The sequence below is a fragment of the Bactrocera dorsalis genome, chromosome 5 (assembly GCF_023373825.1).
Source record: "Bactrocera dorsalis isolate Fly_Bdor chromosome 5, ASM2337382v1, whole genome shotgun sequence".
Classification (NCBI taxonomy): Eukaryota; Metazoa; Arthropoda; class Insecta; order Diptera; family Tephritidae; genus Bactrocera; species Bactrocera dorsalis.
Genome location: NC_064307.1, coordinates 37,233,024 through 37,258,551, shown reverse-complemented (window position 1 = coordinate 37,258,551; position 25,528 = coordinate 37,233,024). Strand labels below are relative to the sequence as shown.

General features: G+C 34.8%; 2 protein-coding genes and 1 long non-coding RNA gene across 4 annotated transcripts in view; 1 reads left to right on the top strand and 2 right to left on the bottom strand.

Annotated features, from left to right (window-relative positions):
- The window catches only part of LOC125779050 (kelch-like protein 17), a 398,740-nt gene that overhangs the window by 303,246 nt on the left and 69,966 nt on the right, over positions 1–25,528 (bottom strand). The gene's annotated exons all lie outside the window — the stretch shown is intronic.
- The window catches only part of LOC105227427 (odorant receptor 63a), a 162,846-nt gene that overhangs the window by 121,930 nt on the left and 15,388 nt on the right, over positions 1–25,528 (top strand). The window lies entirely within an intron of this gene.
- LOC125779068 (uncharacterized) overlaps positions 4,628–25,528 on the bottom strand; it is a 59,534-nt gene continuing 38,633 nt past the window's right edge. Inside the window, exon 2 of the long non-coding RNA XR_007423096.1 lies at positions 4,628–5,367. This is a non-coding gene — a long non-coding RNA (uncharacterized LOC125779068). The remainder of the gene's footprint in view (positions 5,368–25,528) is intronic.

Sequence of the window (25,528 nt, the reverse complement as noted above, 5' to 3'; positions counted from 1 at the left end):
CTTGAAAATGTTTTAAAAGTGGGCATAGGCAAGTGAGAACAAGTCCTTAGAATACCTCTTTAAGCACTATGAAATCTGATTATAAAAAAGACCACTCCCATGTAAAAGTTATATTGAAAATTACTAAAAGGGCGATAATTAAATATGTCTGGAGCACTTAATTTTGCATCCTAAATAGTTTAGAAGGATCTCATAGGAAATTTTTCGAATGTAGTGCCTAAGCCGGACCTTTTTATAAAATTTTTTAATTCAAATAAATTTTAACTAGTTTTGGTGCTTCAGATTACAATCAAATTCGTATATTATGTTTTGAAAATAGGAATCGGTCAAAAACCGCCTCAGCTTACCGCTTCGGTTGTACACATAGATATGCGTTATCTTAAAAAAATTAAAGAACGTCTTTCTCTGTTAATTGTACGTTCTATTGAAGTAAATATTTATAACGGGGTCAATATTTTTCGTAGCTCTCAAATACCTAATATAACGATTTGCAAATATCTGTTTGACTTCATACCTTAACATCGGTCAATCTATGAGGTATCTTAATGAAACTTATAAAACATCTTTTTCCAGTTATTTTATGCCATTATATCAAATATGATTTTTATTTTGAAATTTTTACTTTTGCTGACCGTTCTTCCAGTACTCGTATTTCCCATTTTAGTCAGTTGTGTTTATAAAAGCCTAAAGCAATCAGTCATAGTTTATAGAAAAGCTTGTTCCAGTAAAAATTTGTCCTTTAACCGGTATCAATTAAAAAGTATATCATGAAAGAAAATCCTTTGGTCGCTTCTTTAATAGCTAGGTTTTAAACAATTTTTATATATCCCAAACTATACAAGTACGATCGATTTAAATACCACTTCAGCTTGACACAAGTCGTGTTAATAAATTAAATTCATCTGTTTTACTCCCAAGTCTGCAAGGACTTAAACTCTTTCTTTAAATAAAGTAAATGAGGAAAGGCAACAGCGTGTAAACATTTACATTCCTCACTAAACCTCTTTAGGCTTGACTGCAGGAACATGTTGGTCTGCAGGCGTTACAGTTCAACGACGCAGAGACAACATTTACTACGCAAATTAAATGACACATGCCGGTAATTATTAAAGCATCGCAACTGAAATGTGTTAATACCATCGCTTTCGTGTAATATTAATGCCTCAATAGTGCGAGTTGAAAATGTATGTATATATAATTTAATTTTAATTTTGTCAGTTAAGAAATGTAGATGTATGTGTGTATTAGGGTGGGTCGATTCCGGAATTTTTTCGATTCGGTATTTCTAATAGTGCGGAAAAGTTGCCTTAGTACTTCCTGATTCCAATGCAACTTTTTGTTTTGAGATCGGATTGCATCTTCAACCCGAACCTCGGCCTTGAAATTTCGGAAATTCGCCTAAAATCGTGAAATTGTCTACCTAGCACCTGAAATATGCATCTCATGGCAAAATGTATGAAACAAAAGTTATTTGTCACGTCATTTGCTACCGAAATGGTATATGTGATCATGGCCGTAGGATGAACCGTTCCCGAGATACGAGCGAAAAGGCGGCGCGCCACAGCGCAAGGTGAAAATCGGCTTGCGGCCACACTTCTTGACGTTGATTTCGCCGAGTGCTATCACTTACATTCATTTCCCTGCGCCATACGACACGTTCGGACTGGTCTCCACACAAATATTTTTTCATCGAGTTCCTTCACTCTTGTCGTTGATTTCGCCAGGTGCTATCACTTATATTCTCTCAACAAAACACAGAACTCAAAATGTCTGTATCTAAATTTAAATTTAGACAGAAATGTCCTGTGTTTGGCATATATCAGTACAATCTCTCTGAGTCCCAGTTACCTACTTACCAGGATGTTCTTTTGTGTTATCAGTTTGAAAGATTTGGTATAGGGCGACTCCGAGGCGACAACCATGAACATAGGAGTAAAGAGGTTACAGAAATAGTTGTAAAAAAGGTTGAAAATACTTTCAAAAAGTCATCTATTCCGATAGTTTCACACACCAGAGTTGTACAAATGCTCACCACATACCATAAGAAATTTCTGACTCTTAAAAAAATGTTTTTAAGCAACCCAATAGGTTTGAGCTCTAAAAGAGACGACTTTGTCTCTTCTGCCGGAAAATTATTTGACATCGCTGCTTGTAAATGCATTTATTTTTCTTCTTGCACTTGTCCAAAGGAAAGGAAAGTTCCTATCAATGAACAACCAATTCTCTTGGACCAGAGAACCACAAGAATTGGTCGCATTGGAAGTGTTGATCTACCTGAAACAAAAAAGATTACAAAGAAAAATGAACGCAAAGAAAAGCTTTCAAAACGTCATTCAACATCAACACTTACCAGAAAAGTATCAGCTAGAACACGTGACCATTCAGATCAGCCAGACTCTCATACAGACGACAACAATGTAGGCGCGTCGCACATTGATTCTTAGAAAAACGATGGTGATGATGAATTTTCTCTTCCATCCTCTAAATCCAAACAAAACACCCTAGTATTACAACACACTGCTTTAGCTGCCCAAAGATTTGGAGTAAGTGATAAAGCAGCGGCCTTGATTGTTTCATCGGCTTTTCTGGATGCCAAAAAAGCAGGTTTGATAACAGAGGATCAGGCTAGCTTTGTCACTGACAAATGCAAGATTAGTCGGGCAAAAAAAAGTGTTGGTGTTAAGCTCCAGAACACCGAAAGTATTGACTCCGTATATGGGCTGTATTTTGACGACCGCAAAGACAATACACTTACACAAGTCAGCGAAGGTGAAAAGTACTACCGCGACACTGTCAAAGAGGAACATATTTCTCTTATAGCGGAACCTGGTTGTCATTACTTTGGCCACGTCAATTCTCCTTCCGGGTCAGCTGAGGATGAGACGCAAGCTATATGGCAACATTTACAAGACAATTCAGTTGATGTGGAACATCTAGAAGTTGTCGGTGCTGATGGCACCAACACGAACACAGGTTGGAAAGGTGGAATCATTCGGAAACTAGAAGAAAGAATAGGTAGGCCATTACAGTGGGTTGTTTGTCTTCTACATTTCAACGAACTTCCATTCCGTGCTCTTTTCGAACACATAGATGGTGTCTCAAAGAGTCCAAATACATTCTCTGGCGACATAGGTAAACTGCTCCCTTATTGTGAGAAGTTGCCTGTTGTCAAATTTGAAAGTTTTCCATCCTGCCAATTACCTTCTGAGGTTATTAATCCGACCCAACTTAGCACAGACCAAGCTTATCTCTATAAAATATCAGAAGCTGTTATTTCCGGTCAATGTTCCTCAGATTTAGCGTCGATGCATCCAGGTAACATGTGCAAATCTCGCTGGCTCACCTGTGCAAATAGAATTCTGAGATTATACATTTCTACTGACAAACCAACAAAGGAAATAAAGATTTTGGTCAAGTACATACTTACAGTTTACTCACCTTTGTGGTTCTCAATAAGATTCAACAGTTCAATCAAAGATGGCTCGCGCCATCTCTATGCTGCAATTCAAAGGTCGAGATACTTACCCACTAAACTGCGCAAGGTTGTCGATTCATCCATTCAACAGAATGCTTTCTTTGCTCTTCCAGAAAACATTCTCCTTAGTATGATGACTGACGAACGGATAGAAGTCAGAAAGTTGGCCCTTGACCGTCTTCTGGCAGCCAGAGAAGCAGAGTCTGACACCATAAATGGAAGAGTTAGATGTAATAAAGTACCAAAGCTGAATTTCAAAGCTAATACTTATTACGATATGATTAACTGGAAGACTATTACCTTGACTGTTCCACCAGTTCTTTGTTCAGTTTCTAACGAAGAACTCATAAAAGGGCTGTCGGGAGACACTGCAGAGGTATGGAAATTTAGTGAATTCCCCTCTCACACCGTGGCAGTCGAGAGAATCGTCAAACTGGTGACAGAGGCATCTTCTAAAGTTATTGGCCCCCAATCTCGTGATCTTTTTAATAAAGAACTTCAGTAACAATTTGATGAAATTCAGCAAATTCTGGACTCGAAAAGTTGAAAATGTGTCAAAATTCAATTAAAAATTGGCCAAAAAATCGAAATAATTTTTGTCTTACCGTTCGGAAGCGAAGACATGAAAATCTGCTGAAAATGTGACAAAATTCAATTAAAAATTGGCCAAAAAAATTTTTAGCTCACTGGTCGGACATTAAACAAAAAAAATTCACTCAATTTTTTAATTTTTTTCACAAAATATCAAATTTGTGATTATGTCACTTGTAACAATCAGAACACTTGTTTAGCAAAACAATCGATTTTTATCTCAGTAATCATTGTTTTTTATACTCTCGCAACAAAGTTGCTAAAGAGAGTATTATAGTTTTGTTCACATAACGGTTGTTTGTAAGTCCTAAAACTAAAAGAGTCAGATATAGGGTTATATATACCAAAGTGATCAGGGTGACGAGTAGAGTTGAAATCCAGATGTCTGTCTGTCCGTCCGTCCGTCCGTCCGTCCGTGCAAGCTGTAACTTGAGTAAAAATTGAGATATCATGATGAAACTTGGCACGCGTATTCCTTGGCTTCATAAGAAGGCTAAGTTCGAAGATGGGCGAAATCGGCTCACTGCCACGCCCACAAAATGGCGGAAACCGAAAACCTATAAAGTGTCATAACTAAGCCATAGATAAAGATATTAAAGTGAAATTTGGCACATAGGATCGCATTAGGGAGGGGCATATTTGGACGTAGTTTTTTTGGAAAAGTGGGCGTGGCCCCGCCCCCTACTAAGTTTTTTGTACATATCTCGGAAACTACTACAGCTATGTCAACCAAACTCTACAGAATCGTTTCCTCTAGGCATTTCCATATACAGTTTAAAAATGGAAGAAATCGGATAATAACCACGCCCACCTCCCATACAAAGGTTATGTTGAAAATCACTAAAAGTGCGTTAACCGACTAACAAAAAACGTCAGAAACACAAAATTTTACGGAAAAAATGGCAGAAGGAAGCTGCACCCAGAATTTTTTTAAAAATTGAAAATGGGCGTGGCGTCGCCCACTTATGGATCAAAAAGCATATCTCAGGAACCGCTCGACCGATTTCAATGAAACTCGGTATATAATATTTTCTTAACACCCTGATGACATGTACGAAATATGGGTGAAATCGGTTCAAAACCACGCCTTCTTCCCATATAACGCTATTTTGAATTCCATCTGATGCCTTCTCTGTATAATATATACATTAGAAACCAATGATGATAGCGGAATAAAACTTTACACAAATACGGTATTTGAGCTGAGGTATCCCTTGTGGAAAAATTGTCGTGATCGGACTATAACTTTTCAAGGTCCCTTATATCGAACACGAAAAACTCAGTGCCTAACCTAACCTAACCTAATTTTTCACCAAAAATATCGGTAAATCTCTAAGAATTTAATTCTAATTAATTTTACAGCAAAATAAAAAAATATGTAAATGACGGATAATAAAATCTCGATTATCACTTTATTGTGCGAGAGTATAAAATGTTCGGTGACACCCGAACTTAGCCCTTCCTTACTTGTTTTTTTTTAATTTTGTTTAACAAAATATTCAAATTAAAACGATGATTAGAACGAAAATTAATTTATTTTTATCAAAATACTCACCAAAAAATCCGAAGAAATTAATATTTTCAAAAATCGATTATGATAAGATCAATCACCAATGACGTCCAAAGAGAAAAGAGAAATGATAACAAATTGCTATTTGCATCACTTCGTGCAATGGTCTCCAATACACAAACGACCAAAATGTACTCGTATTCAATACTAATGAATGCTGTATGCGGTACAAAAAACGCCTGCGGCAAAAACACACTCACTTCACATACGCATCGCACACACATGCGTTATCGGATTTCAACCAAACTTCATATAAACCATATATGGGCCACTGCCTACGTAGTGTGTAAGTTTGGTTGAAATCGCACCACGCGTTTATGATTAGTTCGGCGACGTACATATACGGACTTATTTTTATATATATAGATTATTTTGGTTATACTTCAACACGTCTCCGTTTGTCCAACGATAAGCTTTTATTGTTATATTGAAATCTAATACCCTAGTCTTAACTATTTCCTCTGAAAATGAATCCTTCGCCAAAAATATACTTCTCCAATTTAACATATTTTTGATTTGAACGCAAAAGGGCAGAATGGAATGCAGCTTTTTTGCAGAAAAGAAATAATTATTGGATTTGACAACGGATTGTTTGAATTTTACACTTCTTCTATATCAGTTCACTTCGTATTTACAAATAGCCGCAGAAAATAATTTATTACATTTATGTGTTTGCCTGCCTTTGGCATTTCGTTAAAAATGAAAATACCAAGTTTACGCTTCAATGTCAAGCAAATGTATAAAGTCCCGATTGTTAACTAGTTCCGGGGTTTAGCTATCTGCTCGAAAAGTAAAATACTGATTTTGAGCGTCAGGCGAAACCAGTTGTTACTGTATTTGTATACTGAAGCTGCTTTTTGGAGAATTGTAATTGCCAAGAACGGGTATGTCACATCACAGCTCACCGAAATATAATACAATCTCCTTATAGTACCCAGAATTGCTTTAATTTCCTTATATTACTCCAACATCAAATATTTGGAAATAAATGAATGTATGTGTAAATGAAATACATTAATAACTCTGACACGGCATCGGTAGAATTACTAAGCTTGTCTAGGTTATGCACAAGGATTAACTATGAGGTTGCTTACGTATCACTATATTTGAAAGCGTACAGATACAAATACCGTTCCTTTAAATGGAATTGACAGCAAGTTAAATAACTATTCCATTGAACAGATTGCCGGTGTTACCTGCATGTCTGTTTAGAAAACCCACACGCTCATGAGTGTTGAAATACGAATTCTGTTCTTGCATATCCTTAAGAAAGAGGTTGCGTATACGCAACAATTTCGTATGCGGGCTGTCATGAAGTCAAAGTGTGTGAGGATCTCCGAGTGTTTAGACGTGTGTTCATTTAGGAAGCCAGATTCTATTGTTCGAATAGCCACTTTTGTAGTCAAATATCTTCCGACGTGCCATGGTTGGAGAATGGATCATTGTGCACCACACATACTGATGAGCGCCACCCTTTGAACGAGTTTCTTTGCAAGTGCAAGAGAGACCCATTCATTTTCATTGGTTTATGTCCGAGTGGGCCTCGTTGCACCAATTTTTTTCAGAGCTTCAGTTTATTCAAAATTTTATAAATGATACCTCCAGTATGTTTCGTTGATAACTTTAGAATGTCAGATATCACTATGAGCTTTAGGTTGCAGGCTTCTAAAAATATTTCGGAATCTTTGATTTCATATGGCCTTTATAGTATTTGGCACACCACTGACGAGTGGTTTTTCGACTGTGCAGAACCCAGGTCATATTGACCATACCACTTTAAATTATCAGCAAATTCATATAAACTATATATAAAATATAATACGGAATATAAGGAATAACTTTTCATGCAGGTTTTCCAAATATCCAAACTTGCGCCACACTTAAGGCAGTGTCCCACGAACTGTATGTTTTGTCCGAAAACTGTGTAATTTTGTATCTTTTGAGGCTTTTTAGGCGTTTAATCGATATGACATAACTTCATAAAATAATTTTCTGCCTAATTGTAATTAAAAACCATATTTACTTTTCTTTAGATAGAGGAAACGCGAAAGTGGAAGTATCTTTAGCTATGGAATAATAGCTCCATGGCCACCACAGTACACAAATGTATACGACAGCACGAGTGTACAGTAATGCGAATACAATTCCATGGAAAATAATGTTTTTGGCAATATATAAAAGGTGTGTGTTTAAACGTGTGACTTGCAAATAGGCAATACTGTTTTTTTGGGTTATTCTTCTAGACAGCTGTTACATGATTTATACTTAGTTTGGTGTGTCATTTTATAATGAATAGGCTTTTTCCGAAGTAATGATAATAAATAAGCCACTGTTAAGTTGTCGTTACCATATATCCTCAAGAAGTCACTGCTTTTGTGCTCTATGGATAGCTCCACTGACCACGTCAAAGCAGGTAAAAAATCAAGGTTATGTTGCCAGGTTTCTTTGACTATCGAGGTGTAGGTGCACTTCGAATTCTTTCAGACCGGCTAAACTGTCAACAAAGAATTCTAATTGAGGGTTATATTTCATATGCGTGAAACTATTCCTGAAAGAGATGGGTCTTGGTTTTTGCACTACAATAATCCACCGTCACATCCTGCATTGCATTTTCGTGAGTTTTACGCCAAATTTTCAATCAATGTTGTGCAACCACAGTATTTGTCTGATTTAGCTCCGTGTGACTTCCGACTTTTCAGCAAACTCAAACATCCGCTTCGGGGAAATTACTTTAAGTCAATTGAAGCCCTTAAACGTGAAAGGCTATTCCGGAAATTGTCTTTAACAAAATTTTAATTAGTGCTGAAATTTAATTAAACGTACGCCATTAAGTGACAAAAGTGGTTGATTATCCCTTACCGCAATGTGGATAATCGCGCTACTTACTCTAGAAATATATTGTTTGTTCAATAATTCTATTGTAAAAAGAAATATTTTAAGTGTCTCGTAAATTATACATCTTTAAAATCAAGAACAGTAATTTGTATCATTCTGCCTAGAGGCTATTTTTTATGATTGAACTGATGTATAAAATGGCTGACATCGAAATCTGAATAAAAGTTCACCCGTAAAATAAATTGTTGGCATTAAGATATTACTTATTTGATGATACTTAAAAAGCATTTATGTCGAGACGTTTATGAAATTCCTTATATTGAATATATATTAACATTTCACCTTAGTAAAAAGTTACAGTAGGGAATGTATTTGGCATCGCATACCTTGTACATGAATGCACTCAATGGATCATAATTAAAAAAAAAAAATCAGTAAAATTACATCCACAACCTACAAAAAATCATATTAACCGAAACTCAAATACATTGAAAGAATTAGCGTGGAAAGGCCCTTTGTGTAAGAAAGTCAAGACGTACACAAGGTTTCGAGAAACTCGAAGAAAATTTAACATGAATTTGTATTTATCAGTAGCTATTCAGTAATAATTAGCTTCCAGGGAAGTTTTCATCAAATTACTGAAAAGAATTTTTATAACGTGAGAAATCGCGTACATACATAATACCTACGCTCTTAAATACGCTCATATAGACATCAGCAATAAATAAGACTTTAAATGGCTGTTGATAGAAATAGTAATTCATGCGGAAAAAATTTAAGAGGAAGTATGCAACACAACACAAAATTAAAGAAGCTAGGAAAATGAAAATTAAATAAAACCCAAGCAAAGTAGGATGAAGTGTGAATGTGAAAGTCGGACTGAGCTAAAGTCAATGTGAGTTTGTATTGTGAAGCATTTCACTTCCGAAATTTTTTCATTTATTTTAATTGAGTTTTCGCTTGAGCTGCTCATAAAATACGAATATAAATATTTTCGTCAAAGCGTGGCTAATAGTAGCTTGCTAGAGTCAGAATATTTAGTGTATTGTTTATCAAATTAGCTGGAAGAATAATCTAAAATTAAAATCGGGTTGAATCGTGTTAATAAGAGATCTCCCTTCCGCTTTTTTGCCCTTTATTCTTTTCAGTGAACGAACTCAGATCAAATATACGCCGTTACGTTCGATAATCTGTTTCCATTTAGACGACAACTTCATAATACCCCCTCATAGAAGCTCCTCTCCTTATTTGCGAAGAACTCGGACAGCCACTTTTCACAAGCCTCTTTTGAGTTCAACTTTACACCAACAAGGGCGTTCGTCAAGGACAGGAACAGGTGGTAATTATTCGGCGCTATGTCCGGGATATATGGTGGATGCGATAAAACTTCCTATGTGAGCTCCCGTAGCTTCTGACGAGTTATCAACGAAGTGTGTGGTCTGGCGTTGTCCTGGTAGAACACTACATTCTTCCTGTTGACCAATTCTGGATGCTTCTGGTCGATCGTCTGCTTCAAGCAGTCTAGATATTCGTAGTAGATAGAAGATTTAAGCTTCTGGCTATATGGAAGCAGCTCATAATGAATGATTCTCTTCCAAACCCATCAAACACACAGCAAACCTTCCTGGCCGTCAATCCCGGCTTGGCCACTGTATGCTTGATATTGTTGTATGTGATCCATTTTTCTTCGCCAGTCACCATGCGGTTCAAAAATTGGTCAAGTTCGAGTTTTTTTTGCGTAAAATCATGCGGCACCCAAACATCAAGTTTTTTTTGTGTATCCAGCCTTCTGCAGATGGTTTAAAATAGTTTGATGATCAACTCCCATCTTCTGGGCGGTCTAACTCGATGTTTTCCATGATTCGATTGGTATTTTTCACCCGCTCTGAATTGTCAAAACCGTTCCTCCACAGTTCGAAGTGATAAAGTACCATCCCCCAAAACACAATTAATCTCACGGAATGGTTCTCTAGCGGATTTGCCTTTAACGAAGGAAAACTTTAATATAACGTGAATTTCGGCGTTAGTGAACTCCATGTTTACACGTCTATAACTGTCCAATATCCAAACTAATCATGCATAGCGTTGTTTTGTAGGTTATGTCAAGACCTTTCAAAGATGTATAGTATTGCCAAATACGATCTCTATAGCGCTGTTACCGCTAATATTTTGACATATCAAAATCAATTGTTTTGGGGTTAAAAAATTCATATTTCTCTTATTTCACATAGCATACAAGTATAATGAGTTTAATTAGTACTTGTATAATCATTGATAGTTCTGTATTTTATTTCAAATTCTGCATTATTGACCACACTTATGGTTCTAATTAAATTCGTTTTATGCCATAATAATATGAAGTAAGAGAAATATGAATTTTTAAATCGACATATACATATTGTACTTTAATTCCTTATAAAATTGAATCAACAGGGCGTATGTGTAACATTTATAAATAAAGGTCGGCATTTGGTTTATGAAATTTTGCTGTAATATTAGCAAGTTAAGTTTCAGGTTAGGAATAACATATTACAATAAAATGGAGGTGAATAGCTTATAATACACATACACAATCACTTACACACACACAATGAAAAATATAATGCGATTTTGTAATTTCAAAAGTTTGTTAGCTTCTAGAATAAGGAGACTCTAAATTGTGCATTTTCAAGAATTCTTTTAACTATAATTTACGGCCTACTAAGCATAACAGCACCTATCCTGAGACTCAACATTCATTATTGATCACTATTAATAGATCCCGTCCAGCACGCAATGAAGAAAATATAGCAGTCGTAGTTGAGAGTGTATACGAAGACCATGGAGAGTCAATTCGGCACCGTTCGCAGTTAATCGGGCTGACATATGAAACAACTCATGGCTCATTTTACATCTGTATTTTAAATAGAAACCATACAAAATACAGCTTATGCAGGAACTGAAACCGCTTGACGTTTCCAAGCAACATCACTTCACTCTATGGCCTCTTGAAAAGTTGAAAGAAGGTCTGACGTTCTATAGATTGATGATAAACATTCTCGATTTTATTTAAAGTTTCTGTGTTTTTTCTTCAAAAAAGCAGTTAACCTTGAAATGGATCACCCTTTACATGCTTATAAAATTTCTTATTTTCCACATACCAACAAAGTAAAAAGTCACAGTATGAATGAATTAATTACTAATTTACATCACGCCCACAAACCAGTAAGTCACGACTACCGAAACTCCAATAGACTGAAAAAACTAGCATGGAGACTAACACAAGGTGAATAATCATACATATAAAAGAGTTTCGTTTAGAATTGTCAACTCGGCCCTACGAAACTCAAAGCAAGTTTGACAGAAATTTCTGATAGGACTGTGTAATTAACTACTAAGGATTGAATCTAAGTTTACTTCAAATTACACCATATATAGCTTATTACACAGACCTACAATATACTAACATATTCGGGATGAGATTTGTTTAAAAAAAAAACCAAAATCATTTCATATATTAATTTTTACCCCGGACCCTATAAAGCCTTCCACGTAGATTTATCCTCTCTATACAATAATTGATTTGAATGTTGTGGATTTAGTTCCAAGACAGCTGTTCTGATGTCCTTGTCGAAAAACTTCTATTTAGGAAAGATAATCGGTTACGATAATCGATATTTACAATTAAGCTAGTGAGTAATTTCTTCTTTTTCCTTGAGATAAACATTATGACGAAAACACCCGGAAATTGTAATTAAATTCTCCGGGTAAATGATACTCGTATAAAAATAAAAAAAATGGATCTTGCTAAGTTGAAAGGACTGCCTTTAATTACTTTGCCAAATATGAGTTCTGCACTTATTTCAGATATACTCCTGCGCTAAATTATTTCTCATTATCTTTACTTGTTGCAACAGGGAATGCATTTCTTTTTTTTGGAAATACTACCTTACATAATTCCCCACCTACTTCCCCGCACTTTTCACATCTTGATAGTTTTAACACTATAGTTCCGTCAGCCAGGACCTTAATTGTCGTAGCTGCAACCTACGATTCCTACTTAGTTATATGGGAATGGGACAGAACCGGCTCCCAAGACTATTTGGTCTGTATGTTCTCTTGGGTTGTAAACAGGATCCCTACAATCTGTCTATCAGCAAGTTCTCTCTAATCACAACAGTTGTGCAGACACAGTAGATCAGTAGATTCCTTATTGCTTTTACCTCAATCACTGAGGCACCACACTCACAAAACTCAGAATGGTAGTTTTTCAAACCCGGGCCAAGACTTTAATAATAAGATACTTACTTCAGTCATTATATTGGTACTAAGCAGATCAATGCCAAATTATAATTTCACACAGTTTCATGAATATAAGCAATAAATGGTTCCAAAAAATAAGAATAAAATTTATTTTAGGAACACCATGTCATTACATCAAGATTCAGAAATATTTGGTTTGTTATAAAAATATGCTCTTGTGAATTAAAATTTACCCTAGTTTATTTTTGACATCCATGAGGTTATTTTACCATGTTGTTAGCTGAAAATCTATTCCCATCGATCCAAGAGATAAATCGAGCAGTTTACCTTTAATTATGAAATAATTGCTTTCAATTATGTTTCTCCACTGTTTTCTGTTTAGTTACACACCGATTCAGAAATCAAATACTGCCATTTATGATAAAAGTGAAACTCAAACAAAGAAGTAAACTCAATTTGACTTCGGAATATGACTATTTTGAATACATAGTTGCTTTTGTAAATGTATGTATGAATATGTAGGTAAATAGGAATGAAATTCGCACTAAATTCTTGTGACTACAGACACTGCTTGGCAAAATTGCTATTTTCCAGTGTGCATTTGAAGAAAGCTATGCACAGACATATATACATATGTACATGCATATGTTTACATGGTTCGCAATGTGAAAATGTGAGTTGATAACACTGGTCAACAAATTTCGTCACATGAAAATGTATATCAAATTTTGAATACACTAGGGCCACCAAATAATAATATATCAATGAAAAAAATGTACACATCATGTTTTCTTGTGACATAAAAACATATATTTTCGTAAAAAGTACAAAATTCAGCCACACTTACAGAATTATTTCCTAATATCTAATAGATACTTATGATTTTCTTGAATATTTGGCTTCCGGTAGTTCCCTTTTAAGTCTCCAACAATAGTCTGCTAGCATTCCCGGACTCCATTTCCCTTGATAACGCCTCTCCATTAAGGAAATGCCTTAATGGAACCTCTCACCTTCTTCGTCACTCACAGCACCCAAATTTGCCGGAAAGAAATCCAGATGAGAGTCCAGCATATGTATTTTCAAGGACACATTACACCCCAAAGCTTTAAATGATATCATAAGTTCATTTATTAAATCTTTGTAATTTTCCGCTTTAAGAAAATTTTGAACAACATTCACAAAACATTTCCAGGCGAGTTTTTCCTGATCATTCAGTTTTTCTTCAAAGCCCTTATCCTTCATCAATTGCCGTATTTGTGGGCCTACAAATATTCCCTCTTTGATTTCCGCCTAAATCTGTGAAACGAAATATTTCTTTAAGATAAAAAACATAGAAAACTGTAAGGCGGAGAACTTTTCCGATACAATTAAGAGTTCAGAATTTGAGAGGTTTTCTTAGAGGTGCCTAAAAACCAATTCTTCGAATAAAAATGCGTTGCCTTTTGGTTTAGTATTTATTTAACTAAAATTTCTGAGTAATTGGTTGTATGGGAGATATATGTTGTAGTTGTCCGATCTGGCCAATCCTGACAAAAAAGAATATCAAAATGCACGTACGTATTAAGTTTCTTTCGGATATCCCAAAAACTGACCAACCAATATTTATAATCTCTGAAAGCTAAATTACGTCTTAAAATCGCTGACTCGAAACCGGTTATACTAGACTCACAGGCAAAGATCCGTAGAAAATTTTCTGCATATGGTATTTTTGTGGGCTCTTTGCAAATCGAGCTCCTCTTATGTGCACATGGCATGCAAATGAAATTGTTGCGTATACGCACTGCAGCCATTGTTAAGCTTATAAGACACTGTCATGTAATAGCGGATAGATGGTACATACAAATAAATTTCAATTGCCGTAATGCACGTGTAGCGTTGCCAAGATCATTCAACGGTACGTATGTATATAAATACATATTCAAAGATAGACTTATCGTGCGGGGAATACAATTAAGGAATTTTCTATTTTTAGGAATTCATATTTATTATATGTTCAATATCAAATATAATGCTGTCTAAAAGCCTCTCGTTTGATTCATATATGTATGTCTGGCAGATATAATCTTGCAAATGCGACTATTGCATCAGAACGGTGAATAACATATTTATTTCAGTCGTAAGGTTTACCCAGCTACAGTAAATGTAGTTTCTGCGATCAATGTACGAAAGGTGATTAGTACAGCTACTCAGCAGGAAAAAGCCTGTGGAGATTAAAACCAAAGTAACCGCATGAAGGGTCAAGGTCAAGTGCACTCTACTGAATCAATATATAATTTTATATCAAAAAAATACAAATTTTAAATAATTTAACTGATATTATACGAAAATATTGATATTTTATATTTATACACTGAACGATGTCCGTGAACTAGTCATTAAATGATAAATATTTTTCTGTAGCCATGAAATATGTCAACGCGTCAGTCCAAATTATTTCTGCCAACAGTGAAGTAGTCTCTCTGGAAACTCTCCACTTTACCTTGATCTCAATACTTCATTCAGTAAACATAGTTATTTTTGGTATTCCCATTAATTTATGAGAGCCAAATTTCACTATCCGTCAGTGTTTTCAACCCGGATTCATTGGAATGCCTCTCTACCTTGCGTTTATTCGCCAAAAAGCAGCTTTGCTGAGCAAATGCGGTAAACATTTATGCCCGACTGATGCAAAAAAAAAACAAGGGTTTTGCTTTCAATACGTACATATATATACTACTTTGTAAGCGAATTACTACGAATTCACACGATTCGCCATATATTCAAGAGTAAAACAGATATTTTCATTTTTACCAGTGTTTTTCACTTAAATTTGAGTTAAAAATTACCAGGTAGCCATTGGTAAATTATACATTGAAATATAATTTCGATATATCTCTTGAATAACCTTCACACTTCAGAGAAACACATCATTTCAGTTGCGTAATAATACATGCAGACTTTCACAAATTTACGTTGTTTCCACCAAAGCATCCTAACAATTTGAAAAGTTTTCCTCCATAACACCTTGCAGTGCGCTGTGCAGACAACCCACTACGTTACGCCCACTTGATATACTCGTATTTAATTCTCGAGGGAAACAAACTTAGGGAACTTAGGGATGCGTGATTTTTAGAGTATTACACAATTTCCCTAACGAAAGAAATGATTTAACCAGCTCCACTTCATCGAAATTTGCTTAAGCTGTTGAAATTCAATATGCACATGTTCCATTAGAGTCCCTCATATTTCCAAGTTCAATGCATTTATGCAAACGCCAACTTAAGTTTGAGTTTTTGCCGTAAAAATATGGATCCAGCATAGACAAGCTATTTATTTTCAATTTAAAACTTAGTTGTGAACGGCTATTTGAAGTAACTTGAGGAACGAAGCTGCCAAGTGGTTACCCACGCAGACGACGCAACATTTTTGATTAGGGTTGGAGAGAAATGAAGTAGCTATATATCCAAATAACACCGAGCCGATTCTATTTGCTAGTGGAAACTAAATCCCTGAGGTTACTCTACCCACGTTGTGAGACTCCATTTTTCAACCGGTAGACAATAGGTTTACATCCGGCTCTAAATTTTTTGTCGTACGCTCTTTGCCTATGCTGTATGGAAGAATTTGAGTAGAATAATATTCCTCATCTACTGCCCGGCTTTTGCTTGACTGTAATTGAAATATCTCTCTAAACAACCTAAGAACCTTAACAGAGGGCTGAGATTTAAATAAGCCGCTTTAATAAATTTGTGATAATCTCAAAACGCCTTTTCGATTTATGAGTGTCTGGTGATCTACTTTTAGAAGTTTATCAGTAACAGAAGGGACCACTATCTGTGCATATGAGATCCAATGATTTTGGATCAACCTTACTACCTAACCTAATCAAAAATGTGAACTTGAAATCACAGTTAAACGGCGCACATACGGACGAAATACCATTTTTGTGAAATAATGTAGAAAGTCCATCTAATAATTCTGGATATGTACAATTAGAATACTGTTTGGATTATTTAACACACTCATATTTTTGTACAAAAAAAAATAGTTCTGCTCAATACACATTCGTAAAGATCTTAACTACCATGTGTGCGGTAAATTACTTTCAGAATATGTGATGCCGCACAACCACCATTTTGACTGTAAGCGGTTGTAATCCCTTGCCCAATATTTTCAGTAGTCCCATATGAGGCCGTTTCCCCATACAAAGTAAAATAGCAAAACAATTTTAGTAGAGATGTACATGAGGGTATGAGTGCGGCACGAAGATACGCTTAAAGAGTGCACTGAAAATATTTTTCTAATTCATTAAAGAGATTTGTGTTTCGTGCAAAGTCAATAAATGTTTGAGGGCAACTTTGTTAAATTAATTTTTTTTTTCATTATCAATTATACAAACTTTTCTATATTTTACTACTCTTCTTAACTCCACTCTCTATACTATTCCGCCCGCGCATGAGCAACACGCAATTACTAGTTTCAGTAACAAAAGAAAATATAGATTAAAGACTAGCCGCCCGTAACAATACGTTTCATGTCCTCCCTATAATCGAAAATTATTGTTTTTCAGAAAAATTTAGTGATCTCGGAACCAATCGTGCTTTCACTTTCCTTCAGCCCAAATGTTGCTTTAAAATAGTTTTCACTGATTCAGATATCTCAAGGATGACAGTAAGATCTATGTCTGTTAATCGTCTGTGCTTAAGCACCAATCCCTTTAATGTTTTGACGTGTTGATCATCAGTAGATGTTGATGGCCGTCCTGGACGTGGTTCGTCGTCAACGCATTCTTGACCCTCTTTGAATAAACAACGTGAATTCTATAGAGAAGATTACATTTGATGCCGGCTGCTTTTGGCTAATAATTGGTGTAACTTCGCAGAATCTGGGCTCAATCACAGTTTTGTTCCAACTTCAAAACTTATTTTTATTCGCTATTGTATGATATAATAGGTTGCATGAATTTATTTCGCAAATAAAATAGCTTTTCTTTCAAAAGTTTGGATTTGATGATTTAATTTGTATGGCTGCTATATTCTTTAGTGCTTCGATATTATCGGTTCCGATAAATAAGCTGTTTATTGGGAGAAAAGATTGTATGCAAATTTTTAGAGCGATATCTCCAAAACTACAAACAGACAGATAGAGAGACAGGCATGGCTAAATCAACTCAGCTTTTCACGATGATCATTCATAAATTTATTTTATCCGTGGTTTCTTTCCGGGTATTATGAAAACCATAAAATACGATACCTTTAAATATAGAGTTAACTTCGAGACACTCTTTATTTGCTTTGCCGATGTAGTTTGTGTTCGTGTGTGTGCTTCTGGTGAGGGCTACGCCTTAAGGAGAAATTTTATGACAAGTCAACAGCCTCCCTTCACTCCAAGCAACAAAACACCACTTCGAGTGTGGCTGCGAAATAATGGGATATAACCTCAATCTGATAAGCCGAGCAGGTGTTTCCCATAATGAAGATGCCGCTCGTACATATCTGCAGAAGTGCTTGTATTGGGGGATGTGCATAAGTGAGTGGGTTTGCATGAATAAGTGGTTAGATTTGTATACACAGTTAACCGGAGATTGGAGATTATGCCAACGGTCACTTTGTGGTATAACAATAGGCACTTGAACTAAAACATTAAATTAAATAGCAAACTTGTCTGAATTGTTAGGCAGTGAGGGATTAGAATTTCGGGTTAGGGATTTATTATCTTTAACTAAAAAATGTAAGAAGCTAATTTATGAAATTAGAATTGCAAAAGTTGTTAAAATAAGCAAAAAAAAAAGATTTTTTATATAGCATATGTGCCTTACAATTTTTAAGTTGATCATACGACATGGTGTACTACATACTTTGGATCCTTTTCCTTTTTTGAGCAAAACTGAAGCTTCAGGATGAGTCAGTCAAAAATTAACTGGTGAAATAACGAGCACCCCAGTGTACACTTACTATATGCAATTATTTTAGCAGGTCGGTGAAAGCAGTTAAGCCCAAATATGACATTTTCGCATGAAATTCACTTTAAGCTCACATATGCTGGCGCGCGTGAAAAGTCGCCAATGGAATTCTCAGAATGCTGTTGTTCGTCGTAAAAACAATTGTGGCTGCGCAAACTTTACCCCACGTTGTTTTGAAATTATGCAAGGAGTGCTTAATTGAAAATAATTAAAATGTTGTTGGCCCAAAGTCAAACATGAAATTGCAAAAGTTATGCGAGCATAAATGAGCAATTTAATAAACAGAAATTTTGTTCAAATTATTACATTTTAATGAATGGTACACATTATTTTGTTTATGGTTCAGTAATAATTACTTTAAAGTGTTTTGTTAAAGTGTACTAACTACTATGAGCAATACACTTCTGCCAACTTTTTTTCCAATCCTTAGAACAGTTGTTATAGTCAATTTCCGGAATAGTCTTCAATGCGTGTAGAGATTCACTTATAATGTCTTCAATTGACTCAGAATGGTTTCCCCGAAGAGGTCGTTTGAGTGTGCTGAATAGACAGAATTCACATGGAGCTAAATCAGGCGAATGCGGTAGTTGCGACACGATATTGGTTGAAAATTTGGCGACAAACTCACGAAGAATCAACGCTGTATGCGACGGTACATTATCGTGGTGCAGAAACCTAGAGTTGCCAACTCATAATTCCGGCCGCTTTTTACGAATAGGTTCGCGAGATTTGTTTCACCTTTGCCACGATAATTGGCCGATTAATCGTCTGTTTTCAGGTTGAAAGCATAGTTCCAAAACTGACTGCCAGTAATACTGAATGGTGCGCCTCGTTTTAGGATATCCTGGTTGTCAGAACGCATTGTTCGACTGACGTTAAAACGCGCTTTCACTTTTCTTTGGCTCAAATGATTTTATAAAATGATTTTCATTGATCCTTCCACGCACAAAATTTAATGAAACTTCATTGTTGAATAATTTCACTCATCGTAAAATTCACCAAATACACTTTACATTCTTCAAAAAGACAAGCGTATATTAAACACTAACGACTATTTTGATGTGAAATTTGGCACAGATGTCACTGACGTTCATGTCAACCTAAAAACAGATATGTCGATGAAAGTTTTCCGTAAGAACTTAAGCTTGCATAGAGCTCAAACAGTAAAGAAAAAATAGATTTGATGTGATAACACTGATCAACAAAATAAAATGTTTCTGTGTAACAAGAAAAATTTTGGCTGATTCTGCTGGAAATAAGGTCAAGTAGAGTAGAATTAGTAGTCTAAAATTTTAGATACAAATAGTTTTATTATAATATGATTTTTTTTCACTTTTATTAAATTACAAATTATTTTAACAAAAATTAAATTATTTTCAATGTTATAATATTTAAATAAATACTTTATTACGATTTTCTCCTGTATTTCGCGTCAGGAACGTCGCTATGTAATCCTCAGCAATAATCAGCCAGCATAGTTGGACTTCATTTTACCTGGTATCGTTTTCATATGGTAGAAACGTCTTGGTGGAATCGTTCCCCGTGTTCATCACTAACGGCAACCATGTTTGGAGTAAAAAAGTCTAAATGTGAATGTACATAAAAAATGTATTTTTAAGGACATATTGCAGCCTAATGCTTTATAATTGTCTAGAAGCTCCTCAAGAATAGTTTTATAGTCATCTGATCGGTAATTTCCAAAAAAATTTTCAGTGATTTTTATAAATGATTCCCAAGCTGGTTTTTCCAGATCATTGAGCTAGTTTTAAAATATATCACCTTTTATCACTTGCTTGATTTTAGGACCCCTCTTTAATCTTGGCGTCACTGATTTTAGGGAATTTTTCTTTTATATATTGAAATTCAGGGCCATTTTTATCCATTGCTTTAACGATGCTTTTCATCAGACCAAGTTTTATATGGAGAGGTGGTAAAAATATATCTTCAGGTTGTACTAATGGAGAATGTTTCAAATTTTTTATTCCTGGGTAAGAGATCGTCTTTTGCACCAATTTTTCTTCACGTAATGGTCCTTCCTATCCCTACTGTCCCATTCACAAAGAAAACAACAAGATTTTATATACCCAAGTTGCAATCCTAATAAAAGCGCAACAACTTTTAAATTTCCGCAAATTTTCCATTTATGTTCGTCATACTGAATCTTTTCTAAGAGAAATTTCATTGTTTCATAGGATTCTTTCATGTTAGCACCATAACCTACCGGTACGGCGGGAAGTTTATTGCCATTATGTAACAAAACTGCCTTTAAGTTTGTTTTTGAAAAATCAATAAATAAACGCCACTCTTCAACTTTGTGTTGTGTTCCCAAAATATTCATAACATCACAGACACTGTTACAAGATATCAAATCATTATCTTGTGAAAAAAGCTTTTTAACTCTTCATCTCGATGCCGAAAAAAAGTTATTTTTGTGTTTAGTTGCAATAAATTCCATCCTTTTAATCGAGATCCTAAAAGTTTTCCTTGTTATTTAGACAAGTGTAAATCACGACCTAAATCATTAAGAGCTCCTTAAGATTGTAGGTGTGGCGTTTCTTCCTGGAGACAGATAGATGAAGAAGCAATTTGAAAGTCAGGATCAGTACTTATATTATCTGTTTCCTCTGATTCAGTTGAAAGATCGGAGTACTGAGGTGGTTTTGGTGTAGGTAGTTCTTTACTGTGAGGAATTGGTTTTTTAGGAGATGACACATCAGGATACTTAATTTGTTTTTTAGTTTTAATTCTAATGCCTTTTATATTGGTCAGACAAAAATAACAATTAGTTGAATGGTCTGTCGGCTCCATCCAAATCAATTCCGAAAGGCATAGACCGAGATCTTTTTTCCCAACCCGTAAGAAGTCCTACACACGTAACACAACAGATGTGTGGAACCCACACTTTATCTTGCTGTCCAACAGGAAAACCGAAATAACTTTCATACATTTTTTTTATTAAAGGTGTTAAATTTCTTCGTTGAGATACAAAAGTTATTTCACCACAAATGTAACAGAAGTGGTCAGGATCATTTTTACACTTTCTTGACATTCTTTAAGAATCACTCCACTTAGCAAACACAAAATACAGCCACTTTTCAGAAAAATAAAGCACTGAATTAGAAAATAATAAGGAAAAGACGATTAATATTAAACTTTACTGATAAGTACCGGAACACGGAAACTAGTCCTAATCAAATCAATATACGTATGATTTTGTAGAGATGTTAGGTAGATGTTTCGATAGTACTGCTTACTTTTTTTTGTTACAAAATTTTGTTATCATGTCAGGTGCTTGGTATTTAAAGTTCTAACATGCTGAATATAGTTCTTATGCATGTAAGAAACCAATTTAGAGTAACTTTGATGGCATACGGGAATAGGGCAAATATAAAGCATTTCGAATGCTAATAGTTTACTTGAGATTATTTACAACCGGTCATACTTTGCATACAAACTAAAGCAAATAAGAGGAAAAGCTATTTAAAGGAAGCGAACGGTTAGTGTAAATTTTACGATCAGACTGAACTCACTACGGTTCAAGAGAGACATGTTTAAATTTCAAGAGATTTCATTGAGATTTTCGCTTGAAAGCGTTTGATTATTAAATTTCGCTAAATGAGTTGAGTGACTTTTGAAATACCAAACAAATTACCTCTGATAAGCTTAGATATCAGTACACAGCTTAGCTAGAGCCAGAGGATTTAGATGCTTACTTATTGAGTTAGCTGCTCAGTGGCAAATGGGTGATGATCGCAGGAACACTGTTTATTTATTTTTATTATTTTCAATAGCCCACCTAACAATTCTGTTATTATGTTTATTCGTTAAGTTTTTCATGCTTCTGCACAACAACTTACGTATACACAAAGATGGCGCTGGAATTTCGACACCGTCAAAATATCGAATATTGTTCGAATAACTAAACCAAGTACTAACGCTAAGGAGCTTGCAGTGACCATTTTCAAGAAGTATAGAATAATAGCGCGTGAATGACTTGTATGAATTTAAAATTGTATGAAAAGTGAGAAGTATAGGAATGTCAAGATAATATTACATACCAAATTTGGTCGAAATATTCCCGAAGTATTTAATATTTGCCCGAAGAGCTTTTGGCCATGTGGTGCTAGTGTTTGAATAAAATATTAATATGCATACTTATACGTATGGTATAATAAATATTGTGAATGTTAGGAGTATCTACATATGTACCAGGTTTGCTTTGCTATCTAACTAGGGCTGTGCAAATACTATTGAAGACATGAGTATTCACATGTTTATGTAATGTGTTGCATATACGAATGTAGGTAAATATTTTAAAACAAACCCGTGAGTATACAAAACACTTTATGCAGATAGGTTGATAATTTCGTATGTGGGAAAGTTGTGGTTTGCACACCTGCTGCTGTGTGAAGTCAATATTTATATTGCGTATTTGTTGTGGGTCAAGTACAGGTTAAAGGTGGAAGCTTGGTATGCTTTGCTTTGGTTTTCAATATTACAATCCGATCAGAAAAGGGTTGGTTTTGCATACTAGTTAATGACAAAAGTAACAGGGCATTTGGTTAAAAGGCAGAACAGCAAAATATTTCAATATAATCACGATTTTTCGCAACGTTTGTATAAAATATTCCTCAAGTATGCAGCAGAATAGTATTTATATCTAAAATGGTATATATTATATCAGAATTTCATGATGTGAGCGTATTATAGAAAATTTACGTATATGTATTTGAGAAAGTGGAAATTTCAGCTTACATCTTTTATCCCTCAGAGTCATAGTTTCAAGAAAATGATAATCCGAATTAATTTCTCTAACAGATACATTATTTGGTAATCTCTTCAAGTATCTAGATCTCCATCTGCTAATTTCAGCATACGCCTGTCTCATCTGATTCCAACATTTTCACTTCATAGTCATGGAACGTTTGAATAAGCTGATTTCGATAGTTGGCCCAAATTTTGCATCAAATGTTCATATAAATTTTTATTTCAATAAAAATGCTTTTTTTAAGTGTTTCTGTGGCTCTTCTTTCACTGCAATATAATCCCATATTTAATAATAAAATAATATAAATAAGAGAAACAGTTTTCAAGGGCAATAGCTTTTTTCAACAATAAAATGGTTATGTGGTGCGCCGATAAGAATAAACTAAACCGTATTAATCAGCAGTTGTAGCACCGTTGCCAGAAGACAAAACGGTTCCTTGAACTTCCATATGCCTATTATTTAATTGTGCTATTTAAAACTCGACAATATTAAATAAATTAGTTTAAATGAATAACAGCAAGTCCCCCGGTTTCCGCCAAATTACGGACAGCAATATTTGTCTCTGTGCACGACACAACTAACTCATATATCCGGCAGGAAAGTTCTATTTTCCGCATACATACGTATACACATAAATTGGGAAAGTAGCAGGATTCCTGCGGAGTGCTAAGATCATAAAATAGAGGGTGGCGAGAATAAGTAGGGAATGTGACACAAAAAAAGAACGAAAAAACTCTAAATTAAATAAAACCGCAGCAAATAAGTGGAAAAGAGAATTTAAGAAAGCGGATACCGGAAGTGATAATGGCAGTCAAACTGAATTCAATACAGTTGGAGAAAGTTGTCATTGTAAAACATGTTATATTTAACTTCCTTTCAGTTTATTTGCTTGAGCTTTTCGCTTGACTGTTTTGAATACTAAAGGAAATTCAGATGCTATTAAAATTCTAAACGAATTATTTTTGGTAAACCAAGCCAGAGTCAGAAGAGCAAAGATTAGTTGAATTACATAGCAGATTTACTACAAAGACATGCAAAATATTACTTTGAGAGTATACTACCTAGGTTATGGTGTGAAAACATTGTCATAAAATCGGCGCAAAAAATATTTCTGACATCTGAGCAATATATACACATCAAATTAACAGATGATATTAGTCTCGGACTCTATTATTGATTTAAAAAAAGGAAGGACACCAATACAATATTTTATATTCTCGCAATTTGTACGGTTAAAAGAGAACTGAATATTTTTCAGCATTGATCCAGTACCATATATTAAACAAGAAAACCAAGAACTTAATTGGTTAACGGTGTTGTGAATGTCTTTTGGTAAACCAAAAAACTTACAGCCATATCTGCATATATTGTGACAAAAAAGTACCCAGAAATTGTAAATAACACGCAAAATATTTAATGATTCATCAATATTTATTTTGCCGTTCTCATTGTTTTCCCCATCGTCTTTAATACACTTATGCCAACGATCTTTTCATAAGCACTTTATGGAATGGCTTTCAACGAATTTTCTTTTACGTGTGAAATCCATGAATTGTTCTTCCAAAATACCAAAATATTGACCGCCAAACACATAAAACCATTTCTATTTCCATTACTTTCTCAAATAATTGAAACTTTGCATTGCCAATTTGGTATATTTTATAAAGAAGTCAATAATATATTTATGTATGTGCTATGTACAATAAATAGCATACTACATATGCATTTTTGTAAATGCAAATTTCCGAAATTAAAACTTGAGAAGGATGATTAACATCTTTAGCTTTTACTTTCTTAATATTCGTATCAATCAAACTGACAACTATACTATATGTAATGCTATATGTATAGTTGTACTGTATTCTAAACAGTAGACTAGACTAATGATGCCAATAGTGAAAAACTGAAAAGGAAATATTTTATTAGTGTCCAAACGCTTTGGTTGCGCCAAATGCAATAGAATCTTATCGAATCGTGAAAAACGTGACGTGACTAGAAATTATACAGTCGTAAACGACAACGAAAAAATTACGTGCTGAGGCGCCGTTGACATAGCGATGCTGCGAATCATTTTGGGTTGAATTTTGATGACGGTGTCAAAATCAA